The sequence below is a fragment of the Scyliorhinus torazame genome, chromosome 4 (assembly GCF_047496885.1).
Source record: "Scyliorhinus torazame isolate Kashiwa2021f chromosome 4, sScyTor2.1, whole genome shotgun sequence".
Lineage (NCBI taxonomy): Eukaryota > Metazoa > Chordata > Chondrichthyes > Carcharhiniformes > Scyliorhinidae > Scyliorhinus > Scyliorhinus torazame.
In genome coordinates this window covers 304,718,468-304,733,467 of record NC_092710.1, presented here as the reverse complement: position 1 = coordinate 304,733,467, position 15,000 = coordinate 304,718,468, and the positions used below count along the sequence as shown (strand labels likewise).

General features: G+C 57.1%; 17 non-coding genes and 1 pseudogene across 17 annotated transcripts; all 18 read left to right on the top strand.

Annotated features, from left to right (window-relative positions):
* The first annotated feature begins 491 nt into the window (after nucleotides 1-491).
* LOC140413366 (5S ribosomal RNA) lies at nucleotides 492-610 on the top strand. The gene has a single exon (XR_011942537.1). It is a non-coding gene; the product is annotated as a 5S ribosomal RNA (ribosomal RNA).
* A 694-nt stretch (nucleotides 611-1,304) lies between these two features.
* On the top strand, nucleotides 1,305-1,423 carry LOC140412339 (5S ribosomal RNA). The gene has a single exon (XR_011941538.1). It is a non-coding gene; the product is annotated as a 5S ribosomal RNA (ribosomal RNA).
* A 694-nt stretch (nucleotides 1,424-2,117) lies between these two features.
* Nucleotides 2,118-2,236, top strand: LOC140412338 (5S ribosomal RNA). Its single transcript, XR_011941537.1, has one exon. It is a non-coding gene; the product is annotated as a 5S ribosomal RNA (ribosomal RNA).
* A 690-nt stretch (nucleotides 2,237-2,926) lies between these two features.
* LOC140412337 (5S ribosomal RNA) lies at nucleotides 2,927-3,045 on the top strand. Its single transcript, XR_011941536.1, has one exon. It is a non-coding gene; the product is annotated as a 5S ribosomal RNA (ribosomal RNA).
* A 694-nt stretch (nucleotides 3,046-3,739) lies between these two features.
* Nucleotides 3,740-3,858, top strand: LOC140412336 (5S ribosomal RNA). Its single transcript, XR_011941535.1, has one exon. It is a non-coding gene; the product is annotated as a 5S ribosomal RNA (ribosomal RNA).
* Nucleotides 3,859-4,548: 690 nt separating this feature from the next.
* LOC140412335 (5S ribosomal RNA) lies at nucleotides 4,549-4,667 on the top strand. The gene has a single exon (XR_011941534.1). It is a non-coding gene; the product is annotated as a 5S ribosomal RNA (ribosomal RNA).
* A 694-nt stretch (nucleotides 4,668-5,361) lies between these two features.
* LOC140412334 (5S ribosomal RNA) lies at nucleotides 5,362-5,480 on the top strand. The gene has a single exon (XR_011941533.1). It is a non-coding gene; the product is annotated as a 5S ribosomal RNA (ribosomal RNA).
* Nucleotides 5,481-6,170: 690 nt separating this feature from the next.
* LOC140412333 (5S ribosomal RNA) lies at nucleotides 6,171-6,289 on the top strand. Its single transcript, XR_011941532.1, has one exon. It is a non-coding gene; the product is annotated as a 5S ribosomal RNA (ribosomal RNA).
* Nucleotides 6,290-6,983: 694 nt separating this feature from the next.
* Nucleotides 6,984-7,102, top strand: LOC140412332 (5S ribosomal RNA). Its single transcript, XR_011941531.1, has one exon. It is a non-coding gene; the product is annotated as a 5S ribosomal RNA (ribosomal RNA).
* Nucleotides 7,103-7,792: 690 nt separating this feature from the next.
* LOC140412330 (5S ribosomal RNA) lies at nucleotides 7,793-7,911 on the top strand. The gene has a single exon (XR_011941529.1). It is a non-coding gene; the product is annotated as a 5S ribosomal RNA (ribosomal RNA).
* A 690-nt stretch (nucleotides 7,912-8,601) lies between these two features.
* On the top strand, nucleotides 8,602-8,720 carry LOC140412329 (5S ribosomal RNA). The gene has a single exon (XR_011941528.1). It is a non-coding gene; the product is annotated as a 5S ribosomal RNA (ribosomal RNA).
* Nucleotides 8,721-9,414: 694 nt separating this feature from the next.
* LOC140412328 (5S ribosomal RNA) lies at nucleotides 9,415-9,533 on the top strand. Its single transcript, XR_011941527.1, has one exon. It is a non-coding gene; the product is annotated as a 5S ribosomal RNA (ribosomal RNA).
* A 694-nt stretch (nucleotides 9,534-10,227) lies between these two features.
* Nucleotides 10,228-10,346, top strand: LOC140412327 (5S ribosomal RNA). Its single transcript, XR_011941526.1, has one exon. It is a non-coding gene; the product is annotated as a 5S ribosomal RNA (ribosomal RNA).
* A 690-nt stretch (nucleotides 10,347-11,036) lies between these two features.
* On the top strand, nucleotides 11,037-11,155 carry LOC140412326 (5S ribosomal RNA). The gene has a single exon (XR_011941525.1). It is a non-coding gene; the product is annotated as a 5S ribosomal RNA (ribosomal RNA).
* A 694-nt stretch (nucleotides 11,156-11,849) lies between these two features.
* On the top strand, nucleotides 11,850-11,968 carry LOC140412325 (5S ribosomal RNA). The gene has a single exon (XR_011941524.1). It is a non-coding gene; the product is annotated as a 5S ribosomal RNA (ribosomal RNA).
* A 694-nt stretch (nucleotides 11,969-12,662) lies between these two features.
* LOC140415234 (5S ribosomal RNA) lies at nucleotides 12,663-12,781 on the top strand. The gene has a single exon (XR_011944349.1). It is a non-coding gene; the product is annotated as a 5S ribosomal RNA (ribosomal RNA).
* Nucleotides 12,782-13,471: 690 nt separating this feature from the next.
* On the top strand, nucleotides 13,472-13,590 carry LOC140414905 (5S ribosomal RNA). Its single transcript, XR_011944031.1, has one exon. It is a non-coding gene; the product is annotated as a 5S ribosomal RNA (ribosomal RNA).
* A 694-nt stretch (nucleotides 13,591-14,284) lies between these two features.
* LOC140415512 (5S ribosomal RNA) lies at nucleotides 14,285-14,403 on the top strand (annotated as a pseudogene).
* Nucleotides 14,404-15,000: the final 597 nt, after the last annotated feature.

Genomic DNA, 15,000 nt, shown 5'->3' with positions numbered 1-15,000 from the left:
GCTGCACTTTGATGGGCCCGCCAGCTGGCCCGTGTGGCCGCAAGCCAGTGTGTCGGCAGGACGTTCTCCTAGCCTGAAGGCGCCGCATGAATGCAAGTTGTGGCATTGGGGCTGGTGTGGAAAGCGAAGGAAGAGAGAGCTGGCTTGCATTGCCTGCCTGACCCTTGTGCTGGCTGTGCTGAGAGAAGTGCGCAGCGTTGCAATGTGGAAAGGCAGCAGCGTGCAGGCGGCAGGCTGGTGTGAGGTGGGCGGGGCTTGCAGTTTTCCTTGGGGAGGTGGAGAAGAAAAAAGAGAGCTAGGTGGGGACGGCATGAAGGGGAGCGAGTATCAGGCATATAGGCTAGAATTAGCAGGAGAAGGAGAGAAAGAGGAGGAGAAGTAGAAGTAGAAGTAGAAAAAGAGAGAGAAAAAATTGAAAACAACCGGAAAGAAGAAGTGGCGAGGGTGCTAGGGTGGCCAGCTTGAATAGGCGAGAAGACGGTGCTGCAGATGCCTGCGGCCATACTAGTCTGAAAACGCCCGATCTCGTCTGATCTCGGAAGCTAAGCAGACTCAGGCCTGGTTAGTACTTGGATGGGAGACCGCCTGGGAATACCAGGTGCAGTAGGCTTTTGCGGCCAGCAGTGACTGCTCACGCCAAGCACTCTCCACACCAGAGGCAGGCCAACCTTTTGCTGCTCTCTGCGTCCTCGCCATTCCTCCCAACACTTGCCTGCGGGCTCAACTCAGGCAGGCGGCTTGGTCGGGCCATTCAGCTGCTGCAGCTTTGCCGGGCCTTTGCAACGCAGCACGGTTGTGTGCCTTGGCATGCTGCACTTTGATGGGCACGCCAGCTGGCCCGTGTGGCCGCAAGCCAGTGTGTCGGCAAGACGTTCTCTCTCCTAGCCTGAAGGCGCCGCATGAATGCAAGTTGTGGCATTGGGGCTGGTGTGGAAAGCGAAGGAAGAGAGAGCTGGCTTGCATTGCCTGCCTGACCCTTGTGCTGGCTGTGCTGAGAGAAGTGCGCAGCGTTGCAATGTGGAAAGGCAGCAGCGTGCAGGCGGCAGGCTGGTGTGAGGTAGGCGGGGCTTGCAGTTTTCCTTGAGGAGGTGGAGAAGAAAAAAGAGAGCTCGGTGGGGATGGCATGAAGGGGAGCGAGTATCAGGCATATAGGCTAGAATTAGCAGGAGAAGGAGAGAAAGAGGAGGAGAAGTAGAAGTAGAAGTAGAAAAAGAGAGAGAAAAAATTGAAAACAACCGGAAAGAAGAAGTGGCGAGGGTGCTAGGGTGGCCAGCTTGAATAGGCGAGAAGACGGTGCTGCAGATGCCTACGGCCATACTAGTCTGAAAACGCCCGATCTCGTCTGATCTCGGAAGCTAAGCAGACTCAGGCCTGGTTAGTACTTGGATGGGAGACCGCCTGGGAATACCAGGTGCAGTAGGCTTTTGCGGCCAGCAGAGACTGCTCACGCCAAGCACTCTCCACACCAGAGGCAGGCCAACCTTTTGCTGCTCTCTGCGTCCTCGCCATTCCTCCCAACACTTGCCTGCGGGCTCAACTCAGGCAGGCGGCTTGGTCGGGCCATTCAGCTGCTGCAGCTTTGCCGGGCCTTTGCAACGCAGCACGGTTGTGTGCCTTGGCGTGCTGCACTTTGATGGGCACGCCAGCTGGCCCGTGTGGCCGCAAGCCAGTGTGTCGGCAGGACGTTCTCTCTCCTAGCCTGAAGGCGCCGCATGAATGCAAGTTGTGGCATTGGGGCTGGTGTGGAAAGCGAAGGAAGAGAGAGCTGGCTTGCATTGCCTGCCTGACCCTTGTGCTGGCTGTGCTGAGAGAAGTGCGCAGCGTTGCAATGTGGAAAGGCAGCAGCGTGCAGGCGGCAGGCTGGTGTGAGGTGGGCGGGGCTTGCAGTTTTCCTTGGGGAGGTGGAGAAGAAAAAAGAGAGCTAGGTGGGGACGGCATGAAGGGGAGCGAGTATCAGGCATATAGGCTAGAATTAGCAGGAGAAGGAGAGAAAGAGGAGGAGAAGTAGAAGTAGAAGTAGAAAAAGAGAGAGAAAAAATTGAAAACAACCGGAAAGAAGAAGTGGCGAGGGTGCTAGGGTGGCCAACTTGAATAGGCGAGAAGACGGTGCTGCAGATGCCTACGGCCATACTAGTCTGAAAACGCCCGATCTCGTCTGATCTCGGAAGCTAAGCAGACTCAGGCCTGGTTAGTACTTGGATGGGAGACCGCCTGGGAATACCAGGTGCAGTAGGCTTTTGCGGCCAGCAGAGACTGCTCACGCCAAGCACTCTCCACACCAGAGGCAGGCCAACCTTTTGCTGCTCTCTGCGTCCTCGCCATTCCTCCCAACACTTGCCTGCGGGCTCAACTCAGGCAGGCGGCTTGGTCGGGCCATTCAGCTGCTGCAGCTTTGCCGGGCCTTTGCAACGCAGCACGGTTGGGTGCCTTGGCGTGCTGCACTTTGATGGGCCCGCCAGCTGGCCCGTGTGGCCGCAAGCCAGTGTGTCGGCAGGACGTTCTCCTAGCCTGAAGGCGCCGCATGAATGCAAGTTGTGGCATTGGGGCTGGTGTGGAAAGCGAAGGAAGAGAGAGCTGGCTTGCATTGCCTGCCTGACCCTTGTGCTGGCTGTGCTGAGAGAAGTGCGCAGCGTTGCAATGTGGAAAGGCAGCAGCGTGCAGGCGGCAGGCTGGTGTGAGGTGGGCGGGGCTTGCAGTTTTCCTTGGGGAGGTGGAGAAGAAAAAAGAGAGCTAGGTGGGGACGGCATGAAGGGGAGCGAGTATCAGGCATATAGGCTAGAATTAGCAGGAGAAGGAGAGAAAAAGGAGGAGAAGTAGAAGTAGAAGTAGAAAAAGAGAGAGAAAAAATTGAAAACAACCGGAAAGAAGAAGTGGCGAGGGTGCTAGGGTGGCCAGCTTGAATAGGCGAGAAGGCGGTGCGGCAGATGCCTACGGCCATACTAGTCTGAAAACGCCCGATCTCGTCTGATCTCGGAAGCTAAGCAGACTCAGGCCTGGTTAGTACTTGGATGGGAGACCGCCTGGGAATACCAGGTGCAGTAGGCTTTTGCGGCCAGCAGTGACTGCTCACGCCAAGCACTCTCCACACCAGAGGCAGGCCAACCTTTTGCTGCTCTCTGCGTCCTCGCCATTCCTCCCAACACTTGCCTGCGGGCTCAACTCAGGCAGGCGGCTTGGTCGGGCCATTAAGCTGCTGCAGCTTTGCCGGGCCTTTGCAACGCAGCACGGTTGTGTGCCTTGGCGTGCTGCACTTTGATGGGCACGCCAGCTGGCCCGTGTGGCCGCAAGCCAGTGTGTCGGCAGGACGTTCTCTCTCCTAGCCTGAAGGCGCCGCATGAATGCAAGTTGTGGCATTGGGGCTGGTGTGGAAAGCGAAGAAAGAGAGAGCTGGCTTGCATTGCCTGCCTGACCCTTGTGCTGGCTGTGCTGAGAGAAGTGCGCAGCGTTGCAATGTGGAAAGGCAGCAGCGTGCAGGCGGCAGGCTGGTGTGAGGTAGGCGGGGCTTGCAGTTTTCCTTGAGGAGGTGGAGAAGAAAAAAGAGAGCTCGGTGGGGATGGCATGAAGGGGAGCGAGTATCAGGCATATAGGCTAGAATTAGCAGGAGAAGGAGAGAAAGAGGAGGAGAAGTAGAAGTAGAAGTAGAAAAAGAGAGAGAAAAAATTGAAAACAACCGGAAAGAAGAAGTGGCGAGGGTGCTAGGGTGGCCAGCTTGAATAGGCGAGAAGACGGTGCTGCAGATGCCTACGGCCATACTAGTCTGAAAACGCCCGATCTCGTCTGATCTCGGAAGCTAAGCAGACTCAGGCCTGGTTAGTACTTGGATGGGAGACCGCCTGGGAATACCAGGTGCAGTAGGCTTTTGCGGCCAGCAGAGACTGCTCACGCCAAGCACTCTCCACACCAGAGGCAGGCCAACCTTTTGCTGCTCTCTGCGTCCTCGCCATTCCTCCCAACACTTGCCTGCGGGCTCAACTCAGGCAGGCGGCTTGGTCGGGCCATTCAGCTGCTGCAGCTTTGCCGGGCCTTTGCAACGCAGCACGGTTGGGTGCCTTGGCGTGCTGCACTTTGATGGGCACGCCAGCTGGCCCGTGTGGCCGCAAGCCAGTGTGTCGGCAGGACGTTCTCCTAGCCTGAAGGCGCCGCATGAATGCAAGTTGTGGCATTGGGGCTGGTGTGGAAAGCGAAGGAAGAGAGAGCTGGCTTGCATTGCCTGCCTGACCCTTGTGCTGGCTGTGCTGAGAGAAGTGCGCAGCGTTGCAATGTGGAAAGGCAGCAGCGTGCAGGCGGCAGGCTGGTGTGAGGTGGGCGGGGCTTGCAGTTTTCCTTGGGGAGGTGGAGAAGAAAAAAGAGAGCTCGGTGGGGATGGCATGAAGGGGAGCGAGTATCAGGCATATAGGCTAGAATTAGCAGGAGAAGGAGAGAAAGAGGAGGAGAAGTAGAAGTAGAAGTAGAAAAAGAGAGAGAAAAAATTGAAAACAACCGGAAAGAAGAAGTGGCGAGGGTGCTAGGGTGGCCAGCTTGAATAGGCGAGAAGACGGTGCTGCAGATGCCTACGGCCATACTAGTCTGAAAACGCCCGATCTCGTCTGATCTCGGAAGCTAAGCAGACTCAGGCCTGGTTAGTACTTGGATGGGAGACCGCCTGGGAATACCAGGTGCAGTAGGCTTTTGCGGCCAGCAGAGACTGCTCACGCCAAGCACTCTCCACACCAGAGGCAGGCCAACCTTTTGCTGCTCTCTGCGTCCTCGCCATTCCTCCCAACACTTGCCTGCGGGCTCAACTCAGGCAGGCGGCTTGGTCGGGCCATTCAGCTGCTGCAGCTTTGCCGGGCCTTTGCAACGCAGCACGGTTGTGTGCCTTGGCGTGCTGCACTTTGATGGGCACGCCAGCTGGCCCGTGTGGCCGCAAGCCAGTGTGTCGGCAGGACGTTCTCTCTCCTAGCCTGAAGGCGCCGCATGAATGCAAGTTGTGGCATTGGGGCTGGTGTGGAAAGCGAAGGAAGAGAGAGCTGGCTTGCATTGCCTGCCTGACCCTTGTGCTGGCTGTGCTGAGAGAAGTGCGCAGCGTTGCAATGTGGAAAGGCAGCAGCGTGCAGGCGGCAGGCTGGTGTGAGGTGGGCGGGGCTTGCAGTTTTCCTTGGGGAGGTGGAGAAGAAAAAAGAGAGCTAGGTGGGGACGGCATGAAGGGGAGCGAGTATCAGGCATATAGGCTAGAATTAGCAGGAGAAGGAGAGAAAGAGGAGGAGAAGTAGAAGTAGAAGTAGAAAAAGAGAGAGAAAAAATTGAAAACAACCGGAAAGAAGAAGTGGCGAGGGTGCTAGGGTGGCCAACTTGAATAGGCGAGAAGACGGTGCTGCAGATGCCTACGGCCATACTAGTCTGAAAACGCCCGATCTCGTCTGATCTCGGAAGCTAAGCAGACTCAGGCCTGGTTAGTACTTGGATGGGAGACCGCCTGGGAATACCAGGTGCAGTAGGCTTTTGCGGCCAGCAGAGACTGCTCACGCCAAGCACTCTCCACACCAGAGGCAGGCCAACCTTTTGCTGCTCTCTGCGTCCTCGCCATTCCTCCCAACACTTGCCTGCGGGCTCAACTCAGGCAGGCGGCTTGGTCGGGCCATTCAGCTGCTGCAGCTTTGCCGGGCCTTTGCAACGCAGCACGGTTGGGTGCCTTGGCGTGCTGCACTTTGATGGGCCCGCCAGCTGGCCCGTGTGGCCGCAAGCCAGTGTGTCGGCAGGACGTTCTCCTAGCCTGAAGGCGCCGCATGAATGCAAGTTGTGGCATTGGGGCTGGTGTGGAAAGCGAAGGAAGAGAGAGCTGGCTTGCATTGCCTGCCTGACCCTTGTGCTGGCTGTGCTGAGAGAAGTGCGCAGCGTTGCAATGTGGAAAGGCAGCAGCGTGCAGGCGGCAGGCTGGTGTGAGGTGGGCGGGGCTTGCAGTTTTCCTTGGGGAGGTGGAGAAGAAAAAAGAGAGCTAGGTGGGGACGGCATGAAGGGGAGCGAGTATCAGGCATATAGGCTAGAATTAGCAGGAGAAGGAGAGAAAAAGGAGGAGAAGTAGAAGTAGAAGTAGAAAAAGAGAGAGAAAAAATTGAAAACAACCGGAAAGAAGAAGTGGCGAGGGTGCTAGGGTGGCCAGCTTGAATAGGCGAGAAGGCGGTGCGGCAGATGCCTACGGCCATACTAGTCTGAAAACGCCCGATCTCGTCTGATCTCGGAAGCTAAGCAGACTCAGGCCTGGTTAGTACTTGGATGGGAGACCGCCTGGGAATACCAGGTGCAGTAGGCTTTTGCGGCCAGCAGTGACTGCTCACGCCAAGCACTCTCCACACCAGAGGCAGGCCAACCTTTTGCTGCTCTCTGCGTCCTCGCCATTCCTCCCAACACTTGCCTGCGGGCTCAACTCAGGCAGGCGGCTTGGTCGGGCCATTAAGCTGCTGCAGCTTTGCCGGGCCTTTGCAACGCAGCACGGTTGTGTGCCTTGGCGTGCTGCACTTTGATGGGCACGCCAGCTGGCCCGTGTGGCCGCAAGCCAGTGTGTCGGCAGGACGTTCTCTCTCCTAGCCTGAAGGCGCCGCATGAATGCAAGTTGTGGCATTGGGGCTGGTGTGGAAAGCGAAGAAAGAGAGAGCTGGCTTGCATTGCCTGCCTGACCCTTGTGCTGGCTGTGCTGAGAGAAGTGCGCAGCGTTGCAATGTGGAAAGGCAGCAGCGTGCAGGCGGCAGGCTGGTGTGAGGTAGGCGGGGCTTGCAGTTTTCCTTGAGGAGGTGGAGAAGAAAAAAGAGAGCTCGGTGGGGATGGCATGAAGGGGAGCGAGTATCAGGCATATAGGCTAGAATTAGCAGGAGAAGGAGAGAAAGAGGAGGAGAAGTAGAAGTAGAAGTAGAAAAAGAGAGAGAAAAAATTGAAAACAACCGGAAAGAAGAAGTGGCGAGGGTGCTAGGGTGGCCAGCTTGAATAGGCGAGAAGACGGTGCTGCAGATGCCTACGGCCATACTAGTCTGAAAACGCCCGATCTCGTCTGATCTCGGAAGCTAAGCAGACTCAGGCCTGGTTAGTACTTGGATGGGAGACCGCCTGGGAATACCAGGTGCAGTAGGCTTTTGCGGCCAGCAGAGACTGCTCACGCCAAGCACTCTCCACACCAGAGGCAGGCCAACCTTTTGCTGCTCTCTGCGTCCTCGCCATTCCTCCCAACACTTGCCTGCGGGCTCAACTCAGGCAGGCGGCTTGGTCGGGCCATTCAGCTGCTGCAGCTTTGCCGGGCCTTTGCAACGCAGCACGGTTGGGTGCCTTGGCGTGCTGCACTTTGATGGGCACGCCAGCTGGCCCGTGTGGCCGCAAGCCAGTGTGTCGGCAGGACGTTCTCCTAGCCTGAAGGCGCCGCATGAATGCAAGTTGTGGCATTGGGGCTGGTGTGGAAAGCGAAGGAAGAGAGAGCTGGCTTGCATTGCCTGCCTGACCCTTGTGCTGGCTGTGCTGAGAGAAGTGCGCAGCGTTGCAATGTGGAAAGGCAGCAGCGTGCAGGCGGCAGGCTGGTGTGAGGTGGGCGGGGCTTGCAGTTTTCCTTGGGGAGGTGGAGAAGAAAAAAGAGAGCTAGGTGGGGACGGCATGAAGGGGAGCGAGTATCAGGCATATAGGCTAGAATTAGCAGGAGAAGGAGAGAAAGAGGAGGAGAAGTAGAAGTAGAAGTAGAAAAAGAGAGAGAAAAAATTGAAAACAACCGGAAAGAAGAAGTGGCGAGGGTGCTAGGGTGGCCAACTTGAATAGGCGAGAAGACGGTGCTGCAGATGCCTACGGCCATACTAGTCTGAAAACGCCCGATCTCGTCTGATCTCGGAAGCTAAGCAGACTCAGGCCTGGTTAGTACTTGGATGGGAGACCGCCTGGGAATACCAGGTGCAGTAGGCTTTTGCGGCCAGCAGAGACTGCTCACGCCAAGCACTCTCCACACCAGAGGCAGGCCAACCTTTTGCTGCTCTCTGCGTCCTCGCCATTCCTCCCAACACTTGCCTGCGGGCTCAACTCAGGCAGGCGGCTTGGTCGGGCCATTCAGCTGCTGCAGCTTTGCCGGGCCTTTGCAACGCAGCACGGTTGGGTGCCTTGGCGTGCTGCACTTTGATGGGCCCGCCAGCTGGCCCGTGTGGCCGCAAGCCAGTGTGTCGGCAGGACGTTCTCCTAGCCTGAAGGCGCCGCATGAATGCAAGTTGTGGCATTGGGGCTGGTGTGGAAAGCGAAGGAAGAGAGAGCTGGCTTGCATTGCCTGCCTGACCCTTGTGCTGGCTGTGCTGAGAGAAGTGCGCAGCGTTGCAATGTGGAAAGGCAGCAGCGTGCAGGCGGCAGGCTGGTGTGAGGTGGGCGGGGCTTGCAGTTTTCCTTGGGGAGGTGGAGAAGAAAAAAGAGAGCTAGGTGGGGACGGCATGAAGGGGAGCGAGTATCAGGCATATAGGCTAGAATTAGCAGGAGAAGGAGAGAAAAAGGAGGAGAAGTAGAAGTAGAAGTAGAAAAAGAGAGAGAAAAAATTGAAAACAACCGGAAAGAAGAAGTGGCGAGGGTGCTAGGGTGGCCAGCTTGAATAGGCGAGAAGACGGTGCGGCAGATGCCTACGGCCATACTAGTCTGAAAACGCCCGATCTCGTCTGATCTCGGAAGCTAAGCAGACTCAGGCCTGGTTAGTACTTGGATGGGAGACCGCCTGGGAATACCAGGTGCAGTAGGCTTTTGCGGCCAGCAGTGACTGCTCACGCCAAGCACTCTCCACACCAGAGGCAGGCCAACCTTTTGCTGCTCTCTGCGTCCTCGCCATTCCTCCCAACACTTGCCTGCGGGCTCAACTCAGGCAGGCGGCTTGGTCGGGCCATTAAGCTGCTGCAGCTTTGCCGGGCCTTTGCAACGCAGCACGGTTGTGTGCCTTGGCGTGCTGCACTTTGATGGGCACGCCAGCTGGCCCGTGTGGCCGCAAGCCAGTGTGTCGGCAGGACGTTCTCTCTCCTAGCCTGAAGGCGCCGCATGAATGCAAGTTGTGGCATTGGGGCTGGTGTGGAAAGCGAAGGAAGAGAGAGCTGGCTTGCATTGCCTGCCTGACCCTTGTGCTGGCTGTGCTGAGAGAAGTGCGCAGCGTTGCAATGTGGAAAGGCAGCAGCGTGCAGGCGGCAGGCTGGTGTGAGGTAGGCGGGGCTTGCAGTTTTCCTTGAGGAGGTGGAGAAGAAAAAAGAGAGCTCGGTGGGGATGGCATGAAGGGGAGCGAGTATCAGGCATATAGGCTAGAATTAGCAGGAGAAGGAGAGAAAGAGGAGGAGAAGTAGAAGTAGAAGTAGAAAAAGAGAGAGAAAAAATTGAAAACAACCGGAAAGAAGAAGTGGCGAGGGTGCTAGGGTTGCCAGCTTGAATAGGCGAGAAGACGGTGCTGCAGATGCCTACGGCCATACTAGTCTGAAAACGCCCGATCTCGTCTGATCTCGGAAGCTAAGCAGACTCAGGCCTGGTTAGTACTTGGATGGGAGACCGCCTGGGAATACCAGGTGCAGTAGGCTTTTGCGGCCAGCAGAGACTGCTCACGCCAAGCACTCTCCACACCAGAGGCAGGCCAACCTTTTGCTGCTCTCTGCGTCCTCGCCATTCCTCCCAACACTTGCCTGCGGGCTCAACTCAGGCAGGCGGCTTGGTCGGGCCATTCAGCTGCTGCAGCTTTGCCGGGCCTTTGCAACGCAGCACGGTTGTGTGCCTTGGCGTGCTGCACTTTGATGGGCACGCCAGCTGGCCCGTGTGGCCGCAAGCCAGTGTGTCGGCAGGACGTTCTCTCTCCTAGCCTGAAGGCGCCGCATGAATGCAAGTTGTGGCATTGGGGCTGGTGTGGAAAGCGAAGGAAGAGAGAGCTGGCTTGCATTGCCTGCCTGACCCTTGTGCTGGCTGTGCTGAGAGAAGTGCGCAGCGTTGCAATGTGGAAAGGCAGCAGCGTGCAGGCGGCAGGCTGGTGTGAGGTGGGCGGGGCTTGCAGTTTTCCTTGGGGAGGTGGAGAAGAAAAAAGAGAGCTAGGTGGGGACGGCATGAAGGGGAGCGAGTATCAGGCATATAGGCTAGAATTAGCAGGAGAAGGAGAGAAAGAGGAGGAGAAGTAGAAGTAGAAGTAGAAAAAGAGAGAGAAAAAATTGAAAACAACCGGAAAGAAGAAGTGGCGAGGGTGCTAGGGTGGCCAACTTGAATAGGCGAGAAGACAGTGCTGCAGATGCCTACGGCCATACTAGTCTGAAAACGCCCGATCTCGTCTGATCTCGGAAGCTAAGCAGACTCAGGCCTGGTTAGTACTTGGATGGGAGACCGCCTGGGAATACCAGGTGCAGTAGGCTTTTGCGGCCAGCAGAGACTGCTCACGCCAAGCACTCTCCACACCAGAGGCAGGCCAACCTTTTGCTGCTCTCTGCGTCCTCGCCATTCCTCCCAACACTTGCCTGCGGGCTCAACTCAGGCAGGCGGCTTGGTCGGGCCATTCAGCTGCTGCAGCTTTGCCGGGCCTTTGCAACGCAGCACGGTTGGGTGCCTTGGCGTGCTGCACTTTGATGGGCCCGCCAGCTGGCCCGTGTGGCCGCAAGCCAGTGTGTCGGCAGGACGTTCTCCTAGCCTGAAGGCGCCGCATGAATGCAAGTTGTGGCATTGGGGCTGGTGTGGAAAGCGAAGGAAGAGAGAGCTGGCTTGCATTGCCTGCCTGACCCTTGTGCTGGCTGTGCTGAGAGAAGTGCGCAGCGTTGCAATGTGGAAAGGCAGCAGCGTGCAGGCGGCAGGCTGGTGTGAGGTGGGCGGGGCTTGCAGTTTTCCTTGGGGAGGTGGAGAAGAAAAAAGAGAGCTAGGTGGGGACGGCATGAAGGGGAGCGAGTATCAGGCATATAGGCTAGAATTAGCAGGAGAAGGAGAGAAAAAGGAGGCGAAGTAGAAGTAGAAGTAGAAAAAGAGAGAGAAAAAATTGAAAACAACCGGAAAGAAGAAGTGGCGAGGGTGCTAGGGTGGCCAGCTTGAATAGGCGAGAAGACGGTGCGCCAGATGCCTACGGCCATACTAGTCTGAAAACGCCCGATCTCGTCTGATCTCGGAAGCTAAGCAGACTCAGGCCTGGTTAGTACTTGGATGGGAGACCGCCTGGGAATACCAGGTGCAGTAGGCTTTTGCGGCCAGCAGTGACTGCTCACGCCAAGCACTCTCCACACCAGAGGCAGGCCAACCTTTTGCTGCTCTCTGCGTCCTCGCCATTCCTCCCAACACTTGCCTGCGGGCTCAACTCAGGCAGGCGGCTTGGTCGGGCCATTAAGCTGCTGCAGCTTTGCCGGGCCTTTGCAACGCAGCACGGTTGTGTGCCTTGGCGTGCTGCACTTTGATGGGCACGCCAGCTGGCCCGTGTGGCCGCAAGCCAGTGTGTCGGCAGGACGTTCTCTCTCCTAGCCTGAAGGCGCCGCATGAATGCAAGTTGTGGCATTGGGGCTGGTGTGGAAAGCGAAGGAAGAGAGAGCTGGCTTGCATTGCCTGCCTGACCCTTGTGCTGGCTGTGCTGAGAGAAGTGCGCAGCGTTGCAATGTGGAAAGGCAGCAGCGTGCAGGCGGCAGGCTGGTGTGAGGTAGGCGGGGCTTGCAGTTTTCCTTGAGGAGGTGGAGAAGAAAAAAGAGAGCTCGGTGGGGATGGCATGAAGGGGAGCGAGTATCAGGCATATAGGCTAGAATTAGCAGGAGAAGGAGAGAAAGAGGAGGAGAAGTAGAAGTAGAAGTAGAAAAAGAGAGAGAAAAAATTGAAAACAACCGGAAAGAAGAAGTGGCGAGGGTGCTAGGGTGGCCAGCTTGAATAGGCGAGAAGACGGTGCTGCAGATGCCTACGGCCATACTAGTCTGAAAACGCCCGATCTCGTCTGATCTCGGAAGCTAAGCAGACTCAGGCCTGGTTAGTACTTGGATGGGAGACCGCCTGGGAATACCAGGTGCAGTAGGCTTTTGCGGCCAGCAGAGACTGCTCACGCCAAGCACTCTCCACACCAGAGGCAGGCCAACCTTTTGCTGCTCTCTGCGTCCTCGCCATTCCTCCCAACACTTGCCTGCGGGCTCAACTCAGGCAGGCGGCTTGGTCGGGCCATTCAGCTGCTGCAGCTTTGCCGGGCCTTTGCAACGCAGCACGGTTGTGTGCCTTGGCGTGCTGCACTTTGATGGGCACGCCAGCTGGCCCGTGTGGCCGCAAGCTAGTGTGTCGGCAGGACGTTCTCTCTCCTAGCCTGAAGGCGCCGCATGAATGCAAGTTGTGGCATTGGGGCTGGTGTGGAAAGCGAAGGAAGAGAGAGCTGGCTTGCATTGCCTGCCTGACCCTTGTGCTGGCTGTGCTGAGAGAAGTGCGCAGCGTTGCAATGTGGAAAGGCAGCAGCGTGCAGGCGGCAGGCTGGTGTGAGGTGGGCGGGGCTTGCAGTTTTCCTTGGGGAGGTGGAGAAGAAAAAAGAGAGCTAGGTGGGGACGGCATGAAGGGGAGCGAGTATCAGGCATATAGGCTAGAATTAGCAGGAGAAGGAGAGAAAGAGGAGGAGAAGTAGAAGTAGAAGTAGAAAAAGAGAGAGAAAAAATTGAAAACAACCGGAAAGAAGAAGTGGCGAGGGTGCTAGGGTGGCCAACTTGAATAGGCGAGAAGACGGTGCTGCAGATGCCTACGGCCATACTAGTCTGAAAACGCCCGATCTCGTCTGATCTCGGAAGCTAAGCAGACTCAGGCCTGGTTAGTACTTGGAATGGAGACCGCCTGGGAATACCAGGTGCAGTAGGCTTTTGCGGCCAGCAGAGACTGCTCACGCCAAGCACTCTCCACACCAGAGGCAGGCCAACCTTTTGCTGCTCTCTGCGTCCTCGCCATTCCTCCCAACACTTGCCTGCGGGCTCAACTCAGGCAGGTGGCTTGGTCGGGCCATTCAGCTGCTGCAGCTTTGCCGGGCCTTTGCAACGCAGCACGGTTGGGTGCCTTGGCGTGCTGCACTTTGATGGGCCCGCCAGCTGGCCCGTGTGGCCGCAAGCCAGTGTGTCGGCAGGACGTTCTCCTAGCCTGAAGGCGCCGCATGAATGCAAGTTGTGGCATTGGGGCTGGTGTGGAAAGCGAAGGAAGAGAGAGCTGGCTTGCATTGCCTGCCTGACCCTTGTGCTGGCTGTGCTGAGAGAAGTGCGCAGCGTTGCAATGTGGAAAGGCAGCAGCGTGCAGGCGGCAGGCTGGTGTGAGGTGGGCGGGGCTTGCAGTTTTCCTTGGGGAGGTGGAGAAGAAAAAAGAGAGCTAGGTGGGGACGGCATGAAGGGGAGCGAGTATCAGGCATATAGGCTAGAATTAGCAGGAGAAGGAGAGAAAGAGGAGGAGAAGTAGAAGTAGAAGTAGAAAAAGAGAGAGAAAAAATTGAAAACAACCGGAAAGAAGAAGTGGCGAGGGTGCTAGGGTGGCCAGCTTGAATAGGCGAGAAGACGGTGCTGCAGATGCCTACGGCCATACTAGTCTGAAAACGCCCGATCTCGTCTGATCTCGGAAGCTAAGCAGACTCAGGCCTGGTTAGTACTTGGATGGGAGACAGCCTGGGAATACCAGGTGCAGTAGGCTTTTGCGGCCAGCAGTGACTGCTCACGCCAAGCACTCTCCACACCAGAGGCAGGCCAACCTTTTGCTGCTCTCTGCGTCCTCGCCATTCCTCCCAACACTTGCCTGCGGGCTCAACTCAGGCAGGCGGCTTGGTCGGGCCATTCAGCTGCTGCAGCTTTGCCGGGCCTTTGCAACGCAGCACGGTTGTGTGCCTTGGCGTGCTGCACTTTGATGGGCACGCCAGCTGGCCCGTGTGGCCGCAAGCCAGTGTGTCGGCAGGACGTTCTCTCTCCTAGCCTGAAGGCGCCGCATGAATGCAAGTTGTGGCATTGGGGCTGGTGTGGAAAGCGAAGGAAGAGAGAGCTGGCTTGCATTGCCTGCCTGACCCTTGTGCTGGCTGTGCTGAGAGAAGTGCGCAGCGTTGCAATGTGGAAAGGCAGCAGCGTGCAGGCGGCAGGCTGGTGTGAGGTGGGCGGGGCTTGCAGTTTTCCTTGGGGAGGTGGAGAAGAAAAAAGAGAGCTAGGTGGGGACGGCATGAAGGGGAGCGCGTATCAGGCATATAGGCTAGAATTAGCAGGTGAAGGAGAGAAAGAGGAGGAGAAGTAGAAGTAGAAGTAGAAAAAGAGAGATAAAAAATTGAAAACAACCGGAAAGAAGAAGTTGCGAGGGTGCTAGCGTGGCCAGCTTGAATAGGTGAGAAGACGGTGCTGCAGATGCTTATGGCCATGCTAGTCTGAAAACGCCCTATCTTGTCTGATCTCGGAAGCTAAGCAGACTCAGGCCTGGTTAGTACTTGGATGGGAGACCGCCTGGGAATACCAGGTGCAGTAGGCTTTTGCGGCCAGCAGAGACTGCTCACGCCAAGCACTCTCCACACCAGAGGCAGGCCAACCTTTTGCTGCTCTCTGCGTCCTCGCCATTCCTCCCAACACTTGCCTGCGGGCTCAACTCAGGCAGGCGGCTTGGTCGGGCCATTCAGCTGCTGCAGCTTTGCCGGACCTTTGCAACGCAGCACGGTTGGTTGCCTTGGCGTGCTGCACTTTAATGGGCCCGCCAGCTGGCCCGTGTGGCCGCAAGCCAGTGTGTCGGCAGGACGTTCTCCTAGCCTGAAGGCGCCGCATGAATGCAAGTTGTGGCATTGGGGCTGGTGTGGAAAGCGAAGGAAGAGAGAGCTGGCTTGCATTGCCTGCCTGACCCTTGTGCTGGCTGTGCTGAGAGAAGTGCGCAGCGTTGCAATGTGGAAAGGCAGCAGCGTGCAGGCGGCAGGCTGGTGTGAGGTGGGCGGGGCTTGCAGTTTTCCTTGGGGAGGTGGAGAAGAAAAAAGAGAGCTAGGTGGGGACGGCATGAAGGGGAGCGAGTATCAGGCATATAGGCTAGAATTAGCAGGAGAAGGAGAGAAAGAGGAGGAGAAGTAGAAGTAGAAGTAGAAAA